The following is a 15,375-nucleotide window of genomic DNA, read 5'->3' on the forward strand; positions in this document are numbered from 1 at the left end:
CACACGCGCGGGCACACCGCACACATGTGAGGCATTTGGGCTTTTAACCAATTTGGACTCTTTGGCTATTTGGGATTATGGGCTTATGGGCCTTTGGGCCGTGGCCCGTGAGCCCGCGAGCCCGGGAGCCCGGGAGCTCGGGAGCTTATAGTGAAAAGACTCTTTTGCCACGAAGAGTGTTTTTACTTAAACTCGGATTTTGACTAAGTCGGCGGGATTAACCTAATCAGTATTTGAGTATATCTCCAACTGATTTCGTAGGGTTAATCAGTTTCCGAGTTTATCTCCTGAAGGAGTTGAAGGAGATGTCCTTCGACCAAGATGGCAATGCGAGCAATATGTCGGATAGGATAATTGATGTGGAAGATCATCAAGTCCGATTGATTTAGGGATCGTAGAGTTGTAGCTAGAGACCAACTACGATCGTCGAATTACGAAGTAATTCGCGGCTAACTTCGATCGGATCCTACAACGGGTTACACATAAGAGTGACAAATTGATCTAGGATATGACTAGTGGGAGTGAGATATAATCATGGGAGTGTCCCATAAACATATCTCATAGGCCTAAAAAGGAATTAGGCAAAGATAGTACAAAAAGGCCAAAAACAGGGTTTTGGGCCTAGGCCGATTCGGGCACTTTTAGGGCTCGGATTGGGCTGATTTTTGGAGGGACGTTTCCTTATGTTATGAAAATTAAATCTGCCAATTTTGGCTGGGTTTGGACGTCATCTCCTTAGGGAATTGAGAAAATATCAATAGTTGCTATTTTCGACTATTTCCCTAAATCTTATTCTAAAGGGTGTTTTGGGAAACCTAAAAGGAGGTGGATTCTTATTAGGGTTCTATATAAACACTCTTAGGGCAGAGAATAAGGTGTGGAATTTCTCTCTAAGCTTTCTTACTCTACCACATCAAGTAGAGAGGAGAAAGTGAGCTAATTCCCATTACTATCTATCTAGTCAAAGAAGAAGGTGTTCTTCTATCCAACCACCATTGGTGTGCTAGCTATACAACAAGGTGGGAGATCAAATTGATTGCTCGTGTCCCAAGTAGAGGAGCTACACTTGAAGCTCTTGGTCTTCTTCAATCAATTCAACTAGTTCGAGGGAAAAGCGATTAAGGTAATCTACTATCTCCATTAGATTAATTACTAGTTTTGCATGTGATCCTGGGAATACTAGTGTAGACATTAGATGTCATATTTCCGCTATAAACACTAGTAGAAGGGTGTAAATCCCTACATCTCCCACTCCCTTAACTTCTCTACCACGTTTCCTAGGCGGTTAGGGTTTTCTCAGAGGCTATATATAATGGCCGAAATCAAGAGAGAAAACACACAACTCATTATCGGCTATCTTCCTCTTTCTGATTGTTCAAGTTTTCGAGTTATGTTATCTCCATTACTGTCTCTGTTAGTGCAGACAGAGGAAGTAAGCTGTGGTCAATCCTTGGGGAGTGATCGGAATCAAGTAATTAGCACCCCGGTTACTCCGAAATCACTTTCAAGGCAGTGGTCTCCATACCACGACACAGTGAATAAGTTCTTTTCTACTCGACAGTTCCATTGATCGACCCCATATTTCCAACAATTTGAAAGTGATTTTCTGATCAATGGCTGCTGTTAATCTCAAAACCCTACCTGATATGTCAAAGATGATCCCTCTTGATGGAACTAACTACAAGAGGTGGTCACAGAAGCTGCTTATCTTCTTCGAACAACTCGAAGTCGATTATATTCTGTTCGAAGATTTATCCACTGGTTCTTCAATCGACATCGATATTACCCCTGTTAAGGATAGGTCTTCTACTTCGAATGGTGATGTTGTCAAACAACAGAAAGACAACAAAATCGTTCGAGGACATCTGCTGAATCATATGGATAACAAGTTATTCGACTTGTTTGTCAACTACAAATCTGCTAAGGATATCTGGGATACCCTTCAAAAGAAATATGGAGCTGACGATGCTGGAAGGAAGAAGTACATCGTGGGAAAGTGGTTACAGTTCCAAATCAACGATGACTCTTCAATCATGGAGCAGGTTCATGTCTATGAGAACCTGGTTGCTGAAATACTTGCTGAAGGCATGAAGATGTGTGAAATCCTTCAAGCCAATGTTCTGCTGGAAAAGTTTCCTCAATCCTAGAGTGACTACAGAAACCATCTAAAGCACAAGAAGAAGGACATGTCTCTTCAGGAGCTGATCAGTCACATGAGGACTGAAGAGGCAAATCGCCTCAAGGATAAGTTTGCTAACCTCTCTTTGAATTCCCCTACTGCTAACTTGGTTGAATCTGTTCCCTCTAGAAACAAAGACAGGTCAAAAACTAATAAGAAGAAGAAGAAGTCTGGAAAGAGTAAGACTGGAGGAGTCAAGTCCAACTCGAAGATCCAGAAATCGAAAGGTCTCTGCTATGTCTATGGAAAATCAGGACACAAGGCATACCAGTGCAACCAGAGGAAGGACCAGCGCTCAAACGTTGCTGTACGGGATATCGCTGAACCTGAAGAGATCATTGCTGCAGTAGCCGAGACTTGTTTGGTTGAAAGCAAACATGAATGGGTGCTAGACACAGGAGCTTCCAGGCATATGTGTGCAAATAGAGAGATGTTTCAGACCTTCGAGGAGATGAACAATGGATCCAGCGTCTACATGGGCAACTCTGCAAAAGCTGGAATCATGGGCAAAGGAAAGGTTCTTCTGAAACTCACCTCTGGAAAGAATCTGTCTCTGAACGATGTTCTTTACGTGCCCACCCTAAGGAGGAATCTCATCTCGGGATCTCTTCTCAACAAAGCTGGTTTAAAATTAGTTTTTGAGTCTGAGAAAATTGTAATTTCTAAGAATGGGGTATTTGTTGGGAAGGGATATCTGAGTGGGGGGTTTTTTGTAGTGAACGTCGATTCAGAAATTAATAATACTTCTAGTTCTGCTTATATCGTTGAGTCTTCTAATTTATGGCATGGTAGACTAGGACACGTTAATTACGCTTCTATTAAGAAACTTAAAGAGAATGAAATCATCAGTGCAGACGATCTTGATGATCACACTAGATGTCCCATATGTGTAGAAGCTAAACATGCGAAACTGTCCTTTAAGAATGTCACAATTAGAACGACAGAACTTTTAGAACATGTACACTCAGACTTAGCTGACTTCAGAAACCTAGCTAGCAGAGGAGGTAAGAGATACTACATTACCTTCATAGATGACTACTCTAGGTACACGAAAGTTTACCTCCTGAGGTCTAAGGATGAAGCTGAAGAAGTTTTTCTGAATTATAAGGCTGAAGTAGAAAACCAACTAGACAGAAAAATAAAGAGGTTTAGGTCTGACAGGGGAGGAGAGTATAACTCTAACACCCTTAAATCCTTCTGTGAAAAACATGGAATCATCCATGAATTTAGTGCTCCTTATACGCCACAACAGAATGGTGTTGCTGAGAGGAAAAATAGGACACTCAAAAACATGATGAACGCCATGCTTCTAAGCTCAGGATTACCCGATGAATTGTGGGGGGAGGCGATCTTATCTGCCTGCCACATACTCAATAGAGTACCTCACAAAGGGCTAGACAAAACACCTTACGAATTATGGAAAGGTTATGCACCTAATCTGAAATTTCTAAGAGTGTGGGGGTGTCTGGCCAAAGTGGGTATACCTGACTTTAGGAAAGTCAGTGTCGGACCAAAGACAGTTGATTCTGTATTTATTGGTTATGCTCAAAATAGTGCAGCATATAGATTCATGTTATTGGAAGATGAAACCATAACATAATCTAGAGATGCTGAATTCTTTGAACATGAGTTTCCTTTGAAACTACCTGTTGAAAATATTCTCATGAATGATTCGTCGCTTACTAACTTACCCACACATGAAGAAGTGCCTAACAGTATGCTTCCATCTAGCTCTTCCACTGATGATGTAGAAGATGGAACAGAACTTAGGAAAAGTAAGAGACGTAGGATAAAGAAAACTTTTGGTCCCGATTTCATTACTGCTTTTCTATCTGAAGGTGTAGACTGGCTTAACGATCAATTTGTATCTAGTTTCTTAATTGAGGCTGATCCAAAGACTTATCATGAAGCCATAACTTCAGTAGATGCAAGCTTATGGAAAGAGGCCATAAAAAGTGAGTTAGACTCTATCCTAGTCAATCATACGTTGGAGCTGGCTGACTTACCTAAAGGGTGTAAACCCATTAGCAGTAAGTGGATCTTTAAGAAAAAGATTAGGCCAGATGGGACCATAGATAAGTATAAAGCCAGACTGGTGATCAGAGGCTTTACACAGAGAGAGGGACTTGACTACTTTGACACCTACTCCCAGTGACTAAAATCACCACAATTAGGTCTCTTATCGCGTTGGCTGCCATGCATGACCTGGTAATACATCAAATGGATGTTAAAACGGCCTTCCTGAATGGAGATCTAGATGAGGAGATTTATATGTCTCAACCAGAGGGATTCGTAATCCCTGGTGAGGAGAGCAAGGTATGTAGACTGAAGAAGTCTCTCTATGGTCTAAAACAGGCACCCAAGAAATGGTATGAGAAATTCGATGAGACCATGTTGAGCAATGACTTCACTGTGAATAACTCAGACTCATGTGTATATTCTAAACAGTGTACGTCTGGATATGTCATCATATGTCTGTATGTTGATGACATGCTCATCTTTGGTGCAAATGAAGAAGATGTGAATGAGGTAAAAACCTTTCTGTCATCTAAGTTTGAGATGAAGGACTTAGGAGAGGCAGATGTTATACTAGGGGTCAAAATTAAGAGAACCCGAGATGGCATCTCTCTAAGTCAACCTCATTATGTTGAACAGATATTGAGAAAGTTCAACTCCTATGATGTGAATCCTGTGAGAACCCCCTATGATCCTAGCACAACTCTGGTGAAGAATGGAGGACCAGGCGTCTCACAATCTGAGTATGCTAAGATCATAGGAAGTGTGATGTTTCTGATGAATCACACCAGACCTGACATTGCGTTCGCAGTAAATAGACTTAGCAGATACACACATAACCCTAGTGAGGAACACTAGAGAGCACTTCATCGCCTGCTTAAGTATTTAAGAGGCACAATTGATCTAGGCTTGCATTATGGAAAGTTCCCAGCAGTACTGGAAGGCTACTGTGATGTTAACTGGGTCACTGACAATGATGAAGTCAGTTCAACTAGTGGTTATGTTTTTGTGTTGGGTGGAGGTGCTGTATCATGGAAGTCTTCCAAACAGACATGCATAGCACGTTCCACTATGGAGTCTGAGTTTATCGCTCTTGAACTGGCAAGTCAGGAAGCAGAGTGGTTGAGGAGTCTCTTGGGAGACATACCACAATGGGGAAGGGAAACTACACCAATTTCCCTTCATTGTGACTCACAGGCTGCCATTGCAGTTGCAAAGAATAATGTGTTCAATGGCAAGAAGAGACACATCAGGATAAGGCATGCTGCAGTTAAGCATATGCTGAAAAATGGTGTAATAGCCTTGGATTATGTGAGGTCAGAACAGAATCTGACAGACCCACTTACTAAAGGCTTAACGAGGAGACTAGTTCTCGAGACGTCTAAGGGAATGGGGTTTAAGCCTCTGTGCTGATTTTCCATTCTTGTGACGTGGAGCGGAGTCAGCTAGAATAAAACTAGCAGAGCTCCATTGAGGGGTCAGAGTTTGACCTAAGGATGAGCCTAAGGCTCTTAATGTATTCATAGCCCTTTGTGGTGGTTCTAATGAGACGGACTTGATGAATACACCAATAGCTAATATATCCATTACCGTAGTCCTATTGAGACGGACTATATGGTGTTTAGCTGCTGATGATGATGAGGATGAACTCCCCAAAGTTCTTAATGATTTCAGACCCGAGTAAGGGGTCAGAGCCTACGATGAGGTAGACTCACCGAGATCACCTACGTGAGCCCGAGGGTGTAAGGCCGCCCTCTATGGAAGACAGACATCAGTCTTCTTAAAACCTCACCAGTTCCAAGGTATGTTCAGAGCCTACTTAATGAACATGAACGAATCGCGGAGAACTCAGAACTCACCGGGTATCCTATGTGTTGTGGGGGTCTCAGCCAGAAATCTCCAAGTTCAAGAGTAATTTCACTTGGTTGCTTTATTTTTGGTTGTTGCCTCACTCCACTATGTGTCAATTCAAATCGAAAGATATTGAACACTTAAGTACATGTCCCACTTCCAGCTTAGCAGTCAGAAGTTTTTGATAGCCATTTTGTGGAGGATTGTTGGGTTTATACAATGGTTGGGCCCATTTAGGTGATTCCGTGGTTGGGCCCATTACCATCTAATAATTAATTGAGAGTGAGCCTCACCCACTCACTACTAGTCAAGACTATTTGTCTTCTAGTTAGCACATGGGTGGGCTCCACCTCTAGAAGGAAGATGGCATTCAAAGCTTTCTTTCTCTAGACAATTAATGTCCCACATCTCTCAACTAGTGAAACTAAAGGTGTCTTATAATAAGTTGCTTGATAACTCATTGTAAAGCACATGGTGGTGTAGAGAAGGCTCCCACACGCGCGCGCACACATGTGAGGCATTTGGGCTTTTAACCAATTTGGACTCTTTGGCTATTTGGGCTTATGGGCTTATGGGCCTTTGGGCCGTGGCCCGTGAGCCCGTGAGCCCGCGTGCCCGCGTGCTTGGGTGCTCGGGTGCTTGGAAGCTTATAGTGAAAAGACTCTTTTGCCACGAAGAGTATTTTTACTTAAACTCGGATTTTGACTAAGTCGGCGGGATTAACCTAATCAGTATTTGAGTATATCTCCAACTGATTTCGTAGGGTTAATCAGTTTCCGAGTTTATCTCCCACTCCCTTAACTTCTCTACCACGTTTCCTAGGCGGTTAGGGTTTTCTCAGAGGCTATATATACTGGCCGAAATCAAGAGAGAAAACACACAACTCATTATCGGCTATCTTCCTCTTTCTGATTGTTCAAGTTTTCGAATTCTGTTATCTCCATTACTGTCTCTGTTAGTGCAGACAGAGGAAGTAAGCTGTGGTTAATCCTTGGGGAGTGATCGAAATCAAGTAATTAGCACCCCGGTTACACCGAAATCACTTTCAAGGCAGTGGCCTCCATACCACGGCACAGTGAATAAGTTCTTTTCTACTAGACAGTTCCATTGATCGACCCCATATTTCCAACAAACCCTTCTTTAGATCGTCTTGATGAGCAGTCTTGGAAACCCACCAACATCAAAACCCTAACACCAATTCCCAGATCCTAACAATTTCCAACTCTATGAATTCAAATAAAAGCACAAAATTCCAAAACATCAAAAACATACCCTGATGTCCATTACGAACGTCAATAAACTAATGAGTACAGAAATTAGAATGAAACTCTAATGAGAGAGAAAAAATTCAGTCAAGATCGCTGATCGTCTTCCTCCGACGGTTGGGGACCCGTTTGGTCAAACATTGGTTGAGGCATTGCCTCTTAAACACACATTGTCTTTAACCAAATTACAGATTGCCTTTAGCGAGATTGCCTATAACAACTTTATTTATTGCCTATAAAATCTCTCTACCTCGAATTAGTAATACCAAAGCAGACAAGATAGCAAACTGAGCGAGACGAGAGAAAACATCGGAAGTGTGGAGCATCTACCCGGCATTCCTCCTTTGAATGCTTGTAATCTAGTTTTTGTAGCTCTTGTATTTCCCTTTGTAAAAAAAAAAGGTCAAAATGATACTAAAAATAAGTAAAAAGACACAAAATATTTCATATTTATTATTCAGGTCAAGAAAACATACAAAGACTAAAGTACCCTTTGGTCATTTTGTGTAACCAATTCTTTTTTTTTCTTTAAATTTTAAATCTATATAATATTTTTTGAGATGTCGATATCTATGAAATTTATATATTTAGAAAATAATTTTCATTAGTTTTCTAACAAGATCCACTTTCAATACATTTTTTCCAAAAAAATAAAAACTCAGAAAAAACGTCGTTTTTTTCTTCATGTTTTTCAACAAACTGGGTTTGCAAAATGTAGAATGCAAATTGGATTTGCAAAATGTAGACTGCGAACTAGGTTTGCAAAATGTAGACTGCGAACTAGGTTTGCGGAATATAAACTGCAAACCTGATTTGCCTGCTTTGTAGAATGTAATCGGGTTGCATATCTTGCAAACTCAATTTGCAAAATGGAGCTCTTCTTTTACTTCAAATCTGAATTTTTTTCTTCATCATCATCAAATAAATTAGGATTTAGATCTGGTTACTGATACGCCCAAAAAGGTGCGAACCCAAGTGGAGGTATCAAATAGTCACCCGACAAAACCGGAGGTCGAAGGATAGGAAGGTAATTTAGATCATTGAAGAGTCCAACGAAAGAAACAAAGATAAATGGGGGGTTGAGTTGAATAAGCAATAAAAGAAGAAAACAAGTAAAACTAAACTAAATAATTAACTAAAAGGGCAAGAGAGAGCAGAGAGAAGAATCTGAGAAACAAGAGTCGGGAGACAAACAAGTGAGAGAGGTGTCGAAGTCTGAGATTTCGTGATGATAAACCTACGACTATGTGTGGCCCAATTTAATGTGTTCAATCAAAGTTAGCCTCCTAAGGTAGATGTCTCTAAGTACTATGTATATCCGGAGATCATACGTAGTCAAACAAATGTCCTAATCGGTTCAATCCGAGTCATCGAGGGTGTTGTCTAGTCGCCTAACTATGTGAAGTGCGTGAGAAGACACATGAAATTATGACTTAGATTACGATCGATATCTAATACTTCGCTTCATCTACTAACTATAAGAGGTGCATGACAAAACACATGAAAATATGATTGAAATGATAATCGAATTAAGAGAACATCGATTCATAATCAAAACAATAAATCATAACGCACATGATTATAAAATTCATCACAATTTCATCCCATCAACGACACACTAAAGTTAGCTAAACATGGTTAATGAATAATAAATGACAAGAAGATGATTAGAGAATCCTCCTTTTCGATGTGGCGCGAGGCTAAGATCATCGGAAAATATAAGTATCTAGGTGCAACCGACCTCCCCTTAGCGAAGTTGTGGGTTCCCTTTAGAATGCAAAATAGGTGTCCCCGAGCAAAAATCAGAGTTCCCCATAGAAATCATCATCATCTTCTCCGTTTCAACAAATCCACCATGAAAGTTTACTCAAGCTTTCTCTCTTTAGAAATTTGAGCACAAATGACAAGCAAACATTAAGGAAATCACCAAGACACCAAGATAAGATGACCCCAACCAAAAACCCTAAAAGTTTCGGCCAAAATAATGGCCGGAATATCCTAGGCAAATCCGGTTAGATTTGATGAAGTACGGCAAATAATGAGTCGTCCCGAGCTTCCGGTGAAGATCCCCAGTTGTTATCTTGCTCGTACCCGAGCTATGAAGAAGACTATCGGGCTGCTCCGTAGCTACTACCGAGATGCTCCACTCCAGGCCGGCTAAGCTTTGGCCGACCTTAGTGATGGTCGACCTAGCTTGGCTGGCTACCTCCTTTCTACCAACTTGACTTATTCTTCTAGGGCGTGCTCATAAAATCCATCTTTGTTGTTCTTCTTCTTTAGGTTTTTGGGCTTGGGCTTGGGCTTTGCTTTAGACACCAAGGAGGGTGCCTTCATCTTGTATCTTCATTTCTAATTTCAAGAGAAGACCTCAGCTGCTGGATCCCGTCCAATTAATTAATCTCTCCTAATTTCAAGAGTATGAGATATTAATTAATTTGACGGGATCCAGCAACACGATCTCACGGTTCTGACTGATTCCAAGGTTGACAAATTTTGACATCAACTTCATAGTTCATCAGAGGACGACTCCTTATACACCTCAACAAAGTGGTGTAGCAGGACGGAAAAACATAACGTTAAAAGAAATGAGGAACGCTTTATTAATTAGGTCTGGCTTACCTCGGAACTTGTGCGGGGAGGCGATACTATCGGCTCGTCACTTATTAAATAAGTTACCCCATAGAAAAACAGGTAGCATTCCATATAAACTATCACAAGGAATGATGTCATCCTTTAAATACACCAAAGTGTGGGGGTGTCTAACTAAGGTATTAGTTTCTCCTCTTAAATAGGTCAAGATAGGACCTAAGACTGTGGACTATTTATACACAGGACCGGCAATAAATAATGGCGCCTATAGATTCCTAGCAGACAAGTCTAAAATTGAAGATATAAACGTAAATACCATTCTTGAGTCGAGAGAGGCTATGTTCTTTGAACACCTTTTCCATTCAAGCAGAATTCAGACATATCATCTGAAAGTAGAAAACGTGTAAGAAATGAGGAAGAGGAAATTTCAGAAACATCTAACGGAAATGATATAGAAACCGAGGAAACTGTACCTGGATCTTTAAGAGGCAAAATGACAATTGTAGCTAAGTCTAGTGATGTTGTAAAGGTCGGGCCTAGCCAACCTGGGTTGAAATAGTCCCGGGTCGGGCCTCAACCCGGGTTGGCTATACAAAGGCCCATCCTGGGACTGGTAACTGGCCCGGGTTTGACAGGTTCAGGCCAGGCCGGCCCGTGGGCCTAAAAACAGCCCAGGCCGGGGCAGTCAGACCGTTTTTTAATTAAAAAAAAAAATTTTAAATTTAAATTTTTTTTGGCATTTTCCACAAAGCCTTTAGTTGGTAGTTTTATTTTCTTAATGTAATTGGTATATCAGTTTTCTTTTGTTAGTTTCTTGAAAGAAAGACATTCAAATTGTAGAAATAAAGTTATTTTTTTATTTAATTGAAATGAAATAAAAGATTACAAGGCAAAAGGTAGATAATTGGATCACTATAGATTAAGCACATCCCAACTAGGTTGGCACCCACTTAACCTATCAATCATTTCAAATTATCTTTACATTATAAAAACAAAATTAAAATACAACATGATAAAATAAGTAACTAATCTTCAACAATTACTTCATCTTCCACTTGTAGATCTTCAAATTCTTTTTTAAGTTCCTCTATGTAAGTGGTTTGTCCAGTTGCAAAATCATCCCATTCTTTCACACATATAATTGCTTCAAAAATATCGTGATTTAACCGGTTTCTTCTATCTGTCAAAACCGGTGAACATGCACCAAAAGTGGACTCTGATGTAACGGTTGATGCGGGGGGAGAAAGTAAATCACGTGCCATAATTTACATAAGTGGGTAATAAATTTCATTTGTTCTCCACCATCGTAGAACATCGAAATTATTATCATTTATGCTCGTGTCATTGTCTAAAGCACCTTGTAAATACATTTTAAGTTCAAAACAATCACTTCCACTTTGATCACCTTGATTATTTCTTTTACGTAATACCAATCTTTGATTTCTAACCTATATGGTAGAAAATGAACCGCATACTTTTACAGAAACAATGGCCACGCCAGAAGCTCCATTCTGGAAAGAAGCTGTAAATAGCGAAATAAAATCCATCATGCAAAATCACACATTGGAGCGAGTAGATATTCCACGGAGTTGTAAGCCTTTAGGATGTAAGTGGATTTTCAAAAGAAAAGTAAAAATTAATGAATCTATAGACAAGTATAAAGCGAGACTTGTCGCAGAAGGAGTTAAGACAAAAAGAAGGGTTAGATTATTTCGACACCTACTCTCCAGTTAGTCAAATCACCTCAATAAGCGTGTTAGTAGCTATAAAATTCATATCTAATCTGGAGGTTCACCAGATGGATGTGAAAATCGTTTTCTTAAACGGACAACACGAAGAAGAGATTTACATGAGCTAACTAAAGGGTTCATAGTTCCGGTTCAAGAAAAGAAAGTGGGTCGATTAGTGAAATCACTTTATGGGCTAAAGCAAGCTCCAAAGAAGTGGAATTTAAAGTTCGGTAACATATTACTATCAAACCGATTCAAGATTAACGAATGCGAAAAATGTGTCTACAAAAGACCACTACTAAAGGATGTTATTCTATGTTTGTATGTGCATAACATGCTAATTATGGGCAATAACTTAGATGTCATTAATACAACTTAAAAGATGATTTAAAAAACTTTCGGTATGAAAGATTTACGGAAGGTAGAGGTCGTTCTTAGAATTAAGATTTCCAAAACATCTGAACGGATAAGTTTATCTCAAACACACGACGTTGAGAAAATCTTAGAGAAGTTCAGCAAAGATGACCTAAAAGTGGTGAATACTCCGAAAGATCTGTGTGTTCACTTAATGAAGAATACGGGTAAAGGAGTAAGACAGATAAAGTACTCCCAGATTATCGGAAGTCTGATGTACTTAATGAATTGTACTCGACCATACATAGCTTACTCTGTTAGTAAGCTAAATGGATTTACAATAACCCGAACAACACATATTGGAATGCCATAACAAGAGTGTTACGGTATCTACGGAAGACGATTGAGTGAGAACTCTATTATACCACATATCCCACAGTAATAAAGGGATAAGTAGATGCTAATTGGATATCTGATACTGATGACACTTTACACTGGGTGTGGGAGCCATAACTTAGAAATCTTAGAAGTAAACATGTATTGCTCGATCGATAATGGATTCAAAATTCGTTGCTCTAGCTAAAGCAGCGGAAGAAGCAGAATGGATGAGACATCTCCTTGAAGATATTCCAATATGGCCAAAGTCGGTCCCTGCAATCAATATTCACTGCGATAACCAAGCCGCGATTGCATAGACAAATAACAAGATGTACGACAGTAAGTATTGACACATTCGTTGAAGACATAATATCGTTAAGCAACACTCTCTGAAGGGGTCATAACTATAAATTATATAACATCCAAAGATAACCTTGCGGATCCATTTACAAAAGGGTTTTCTAGAGTGTTGGTAGTTGCATCATCAAGGGGAATGAGACTAAGGCTTAAAGTAAATGAGTAAAGACATAGTGAAACCCGACCTAAATGACTGGAGATCCCACGATCTAGGTTTTAAAGGGCAATTGAAACTATATCCTGACTCGAAAACAGCACAGTAAGAGACTAAAAATTATTTCCTAACTCACAAACTTAATTCTAATTATAATTATTTAACTATACATATTGACTTATACACTTATTTATGCTGACTGGGACAAACATCCTTATTTAATTATACATATTATTTAGAAATCCTTCATTGTTTACAAAATGATCCAATTCTTTTTAATTTAGAAGCCCTTTCACGTTATCTTTATTAAAATAGTTTCAACTTTACACTTCGATCCACAACTATACTGTGTTTACAGTTAAGTCCATCTACAAAAAGTGGTGGCAAAACCCTTTCACGTCATTTTCATTTCAATAGTTTAAACTTTACACTTTGGTCCACAACTATACCGTGTTGACGATTAAGTCCTTGTTAAAAAAAATGATCTGGACTTTTGATCTTTCAACGGTTAAGATCATATCGAGAAAAAATAAATCCACGTGCAGTTGATCTCGCCATCTCTATCTAGATAGAACCCTAAACGCAAACAAAACAGATCGCTCTCAACTTCTTTCTCTAAAAAAATTCAAATAATCAACCGAGTTGCTAAGATTCAAGGTGATTCTCTATTCCCTCTCTTCAACGAAAGACGGAGTAGTTTGTATTGCAATATCTCTTCAAATTTCAAAAGATTTAGTGAGGTAAAATTTTAGGATTTTTTCGTTTAGGATTTTTTTAGGTGAAAAATGACTGCTTTAGAAACACAAAGCAATTTTTCTTATTTTTAAGCGTACCTAGACTTATAGTGTATATGAACTGTGTATGAAACCCGATATAGATCTTTACATGAATGTGTATACATCTAATTTCCTGTTCAACAATTTAAATCTGATTTTTTTTTGTTGAAACAAATAAATTTAATCTTTGTATCGAAATGTAGTTGTGTGTGGATATTACTGCAAATGATATTGAAAGAAAATGATTGATGACTTACATGTCATATGTTCAACCAACTCACTACATTTTTTGTTTGATTTTCAATTTTAGTAACACTTTCATTCTTCATCACAATTTTGAATTTTATGATATTTTTAATTTTTATTTTTCAGACGTACCGGAAGCACGGGCTATACCCTAGTTCTAATTATAATTATAAATAGTACAAATTTCCAACATTTAAAATGTTTCAATTTTCTCCCATCACGATGGAAGTTTCCTTGTCAAAGTAAATATAAATAAATTAATGGAATCATTTCCTTAGTGAGGAATTAAACTTTTAGCATCTATAAAAAGAGGTAGGGATGTCAATTTCATACATCCTTAACTCTTACCTGGGAAGCTTTCTCTAGATGCACAATCTCCCTTTCTTTCTTCTGCCTTAGGGAGCACCTGAGGTAAATCTTTCTCTCACAACCTATGAAGAAAGTCATTTTAGTTACTGTGATTTTGATTTGGAATATTCTATTCATGGCCGTGTAAGTATTGTAGTTCTACTTCTATTTATTCAAAAGAACTGTCAATATTACCATTAATGGTTTCTTGTTCAGTGGTTCCATGTTGATATCTTTCAGTATACATACTATATGTCTACGAAATAATGAATTTGACTTGGTCAAGGCAAATTAAATCAAAAGCAAAAACCCCTCAATGAGGCGTAGAGTCGTTCAATCACTATCTTTTCTATATTTTTGATTTAGGATTTCGATTAAGCTCCCAGAGTCACACTTCATTTTTTCATCCTATGTGAATGTAGTCATGTGGAGATAGGTACCTGTCAATAATTTCTTTGATTTATCTTATTAAATTTTGGTCTTCTTCAACTTTTCAATAAATATTTGAAATAAGTGTATTTCTTTTATTTTTATTTTTTTGTGTTGAAAGAGTAAGTGTTTACGTCTAACACGCTAAATGATATTGTCTACTATAGATGTGTATTATACCTACCAAAGTATATTCCAATACACGGCTATAACAAGTATTATTACTACCATTATTGTATGAGTACTGACTTTCTCATCAATCACTTTATTTTGTCAGATACAAGTGATTTTTTTAGAGTAAAAAGATAAAAACACACAAATTGCTCTGTTGAAACTGTGGTAAATTTGTACCGCCACAGAATATTGTTGTTACTTCAAATCAAGCATATCAATTTTTTTTGTTGAAAGCATATCAACTTAACATCTGTATGTGAATTGGGTTTTAGTTAAAATTAAGTTCGAATTAAAGATTGTACTATTAACAAGTCCATGCCAACCCAAATATGAAATAGGGAGATTTTATATCCACTTACCATCTCTACCTACCAAACGTGCATCTCCTTTGACTTGAATAAAAAATGTAAATAAAAATGGTTAGTGAATTTAAAATTTCGCAATAAAATATACTAGAGAAGTTCAACAGCAGACAACAGGTCCCTTAGTTCTGGTCCAGGTCTTCTATGCACCACTTGCCTTCTTAGAC

The sequence above is a fragment of the Eschscholzia californica genome, unplaced genomic scaffold, assembly GCF_041429995.1.
Source record: "Eschscholzia californica isolate CP2 unplaced genomic scaffold, dmEscCali1.0.p SCAF_4, whole genome shotgun sequence".
Lineage (NCBI taxonomy): Eukaryota > Viridiplantae > Streptophyta > Magnoliopsida > Ranunculales > Papaveraceae > Eschscholzia > Eschscholzia californica.